This window comes from Dioscorea cayenensis, unplaced genomic scaffold (genome assembly GCF_009730915.1).
Source record: "Dioscorea cayenensis subsp. rotundata cultivar TDr96_F1 unplaced genomic scaffold, TDr96_F1_v2_PseudoChromosome.rev07_lg8_w22 25.fasta BLBR01002017.1, whole genome shotgun sequence".
Taxonomy (NCBI): Eukaryota; Viridiplantae; Streptophyta; class Magnoliopsida; order Dioscoreales; family Dioscoreaceae; genus Dioscorea; species Dioscorea cayenensis.
In genome coordinates, this window is record NW_024088408.1 from 3,242 (window position 1) to 7,804 (window position 4,563).

At 47.3% G+C, this 4,563-nt stretch overlaps 1 non-coding gene across 1 annotated transcript; it reads left to right on the forward strand.

Moving 5' to 3' along the window:
• The first annotated feature begins 4,215 nt into the window (after positions 1-4,215).
• LOC120257327 lies at positions 4,216-4,322 on the forward strand. The gene has a single exon (XR_005535645.1). It is a non-coding gene; the product is annotated as a small nucleolar RNA R71 (small nucleolar RNA).
• The last annotated feature ends 241 nt before the right edge of the window (positions 4,323-4,563 follow it).

Consider the following 4,563-nt stretch of genomic DNA (forward strand, 5'->3'; position numbering starts at 1 on the left):
TAACGCAAAAACCCCTGTCCGAACCCTGCGGACCATGCCCATCAACCGCATCGTCTCTAGACCCAGGGGAGTGGGTACACTTGTCTTCTCGGCACCGCGGATCAAATCCAAGAGACCCATGCTTAACACTAATCTCGTAATGTAAGGACCCGAGAAGATCGCTCCCAGTCTAGTGTACTGTCTCTGATGTCTGATGTAATCAGCCAAGATGTACCCTAAGTGTATCGGTACGCGCTCTACCATTGAGTACAAGTACAGCAACTCCTGGCGGCTGAAGAAACTAGTACTATCGCCACGGCCATTCACCGACCTACTCATGATTGCGTGTAAATATCTATAGGGAGGCCGAGAAAGGCATGTGGCCTTGGAGACCCCCAGCTCGTACTGACCCTGACCACATAGCACTCTGTAAGCTCTCTACGGGGTCAAAGTTCCAGGATAATCAGTAGGCAACTGTGCGTACTCCTCGGAATCTGTGAATGCCACCTCGTATAAGCCAAGTAGTATGGAAAACTGCGTAATGCTCAAACTATGGTGGCGTCCAAACACTCTGAACTGAATGGTGCCCAAACTGTTGAAGCTCGCATACGCTCTATCAAACTCAAACGAGGATAGCACCTCCAGTGCAAACTCTTGGATAGCTGGCTCTCTAATCGTCAACAACTGCCGCCAACCCCCCTCCGAAACAAGGTCCTCAACCTCATCAGCAAACTCATCTCCCTGCTAAAGTTCTCGTAATATAGTCGTGTCCAGGAATCGAGTCTGTCCGAAGCGGAGTCTCGATAAGTGCTCATAACGGGCCTGATGTTCGGGAATCGTAAATCGCATGCCCTCGGGCTTAGATGATGACTCACGTGGCCTCTTATCAGTTTACTTCTTTGTCCTAGGTGCCATGATCTGCCAAATTTAAACAAAATTAGTCAAACAAATTGATAAAACAATACTGCAGAAATCCACACGGTCGTGTGGAATTTCCGCACGCCCGTGTGGATTCACGGGGTGTGAGAAACGCATGGCCAGGTATCAACAATAAAAAAATACACATGAAAAATATCTCTAACTTTGTTCTAAATGTAAATCATTGTTCCAATTGAAGAAACTAAGCATTGTTAACTAGATTAATCAATAGAAATCATGAATTCACGAAGAAGATGAAGAAAATGAATTTACTGACGAGGAGAAATGAGAAAATAGAGAGCCGGCCGGAAAACTTGCTAAAATCCCACCAAACTGGCGCAATGGACTCGGAGAATGTTGTGAGACTGTTTTCAAGGGAAAATGAGTCGTGAAGAAGGAGAGAAATCATCCCCTTTTTAAACAGAAATCGCGACTTTTGACGTTCTGTGCATCCACACGGGCGTGTGGAAATTCCCCACGCCCGTGTGCCTCACTTCAAAAGCTCCATAGGGGCGTATGCACGCCCCTGTGCGCTCTCGGGAAAAACTCTCACTGACTTAGAACGATCTCCCACGGGCGTGCGGAAATTATCCACGCCCGTGCGCCCGGACCCACGAGGCGAGCGCTGCGCCCACAGTGGCTTCCACGGTCATTTGAGAAAAAAATATCAAAGTCGCCCACACGCCCGTGCGGAAATTCCCCCAGGCGTGGGTATTCACATGCCTCAACTCACGAGGGACGGCGCACGCCCTGTGTTTTTCTCGGGATGGAGGGAGCAACTGCAGAGTTTCGCGCAGGCGTGCGGAAATTACCCACGCCCGTGCGTGGTTCATAAGGTCACCCACAGGGGCGAGTCCACGCCCCTGTGTGTTCTCGGGAAAAATCGCCCAACTGCGAGGAAGACACACGCCCGTGTGGAAATTACCCGCAGGCGTGCGCCCGGTCGCATGGTCGTCCCACGAGGCGCAGCCGCCCCCTGTGCCCTCGCTGGAAGAGTTCACAGTACACACCCATGGGCGTGTAAAATTTCCACACGCCCGTGTGTTTTTCTCTGGATGACTTAGGAAAACCTGCAGGCTCTGTAGAACTAGTCTTAACATATTTACACACTCAGAGCCTGCCGTATTGTGCAAGATATACCAAATAAAAACACAAAATAGAACTCAAACGACCAAAACTTCGCCAATTCTCAACAAAACATACAATGAATTCTTTTAAAACCCACAATAAAATCGCAGCACAAGCACTCAAAAATTGAAACAGCAACACTTAACAATTTATTCATGCAAACAAACTAAACTAAAAGTACGAAAAAAAAGTAAACACTTGTGTTGCCTCCCAAGAAGCGCTTGTTTAACGTCACTAAGCTTCACGTATCTTTCTTACCTCACGGTGGTTCATGCATGAAGGTTGCCCTCTTACCCATAACTTCAAAGCATGATGAGCAAAGTCTCTTGAGGGTAGAGGGTGCACTATCGGGCTTCGGACCACCTAACAATGATTCGTCCAACTTTCTTGGCTCATGTACATCTCCAACAGTCTTGGGGCATTTTCGGTGGCGTCTTCGAGCCCTCTTCATTTTCCGGAGCACCTTCTTCAAGATTCCCAGGGTAGATGATTCCTCTCCAGTCGAACCAACCATCATTACTTCTTCATTGCTCTCCTCTTGGTCGAACAAACCTTCATACGGATCCGGGTTGAACATTTCCTGTATATATTCATCAACAATCTCATCAGTAGTGTCTAGAAAATACAAAGTGTCATCAAAATCGAGAGAATGCCGCATGGCTTCAGCAAAGCGGTAAGTGAGCTTATCGTCTCCGACTCTCAACGTGAGCTCTCCCCCGTCCATGTCAATCAATGATTTGGAAGTCCGCAAGAATGGTCTCCCAAGTATCAAGGGTACATCTGCATCCTCATCAACATCTAGCACTACAAAGTCAACCGGAAAAATATACTTGTCCACCTTGACAAGCACGTCTTCAATGATGCCTCTCGGATGTCGTACGGTTCGGTCCGCCAATTGTAAAATCATCCGAGTAGGCCTAGGCTCACCCAAGCCTAGCTTTTGGAAGAAAGTATATGGCATGACGTTGATACTTGCCCCTGAATCCGCCAATGCCATTTCCTCACCTAAGTTGCCGATGTTACACGGAATAATGAAGCTTCCCGGGTCTTTCTTCTTGTTCGGCATGTTCTTTTGCAACACCGCCGAGCATGAAGCATCAAGTACCACTGAAGCACTCTCCTCCAATTTCTTCTTGTTGGTCAATAGGTCTTTCAGGAACTTCGCATACTTAGGCATTTGAGCCAAAGCCTCAACAAAAGGAATGTTGATGTGGAGTTGCTTGAACAAACTCAGGAACTTCTTATACTGGTCATCGCCCTTGGTCATTCTTTAATCTTGAGGAATAAGGGATTCTTGGCTTGAAAGATAGGGGTGCCACCTCTTTCTCTTTGTTTGCTCCCTTCTCAACCTCTACGACCTCGGATGCGTGTTCTTTCGGCCTCTCACTCGGAAGCCGCCCTTCAACCTCACGACCGCTTCTTAAAGCGATCGCCTTCACATGTTCTCTCAGGTTGGTTTCCGTGTTGCTTGGTAAACTTCCATGTGGCCTTTCGGAAAGAGATTTCGCAATTTGCACCACTTGATTTTCAAGGTTGTGCAAGGAGGCGGTGTGATTGTGAAGTATAGCCTCGACTGATTCAAACCTTGTATTTGCCGATTGAACAAATCTAGCCAAGTGCTTCTCCAAATCCGTCATTCGGGTTTCCAAGCCTGAAATTCTGTTTTCCACTTGAGGGGCTTGTTGTTGTTGTTGGAACCCCGATGGCCACATGGTCTTCTATGGTCCTTGATTACTCCATGAAAAGTTGGGATGCTTCTTCCAACCTGAATTGTAGGTGTTGGTGTATAGATTCCCTTGAGGTCTCATTCCGTTACCTACAAAGTCAACATTCTCAACTAAAGAAACATCACCTATGACGATTGGGCAATCGGAAGGAGCATGTCCTCCACCACAACCGGTATAATTTGTCATGGCCGCAACTCTATTCGAAGCTATAAGATATAGCTTCTTACTCAAACTCTCCACTTGGGCCGCCAATGAAGTTACCGCATCAATTTCATGGAGACCGGCCACCTTTTTCTTTTTCCTAGCGTTCCACTGGTAGCTATTTAACCCCATTTCCTCAATCAATTGACGTGTCTCATCGGGGGTCTTGCTACCTAAGGTACCTCCTGCCGCCGCATCCAAGAGTTGCCTTGTACTCGGGTTTAAACCATTGTAGAAGGTTTGAACAATCATCCACTCCGGGAATCCGTGTTGCGGACACTTGCGCAGGAGTTCCTTGAACCTTTCCCATGTCTCAAATAGAGACTCCAATTCCAACTGCATAAAGGATGAGATCTCATTCCTAAGCATTGCTGATTTTCCGGGAGGGAAATAACGGGCTAGAAAAGCTCCTACCATCTCCTCCAATGTAGTGATTGATGCCCTAGGTAATGAGTGTAGCCACTGCGTTGCTTTCCCCTTTAAGGAAAATGGGAAGGCTCTCAATTTGATGGCATCATCCGTCACACCATTTATCTTCAGCATGTCACACACCTCGAGGAAGCTCTCTATGTGCTTGTTTGGATCCTCATCGGCCAAACTGTTGAATAGT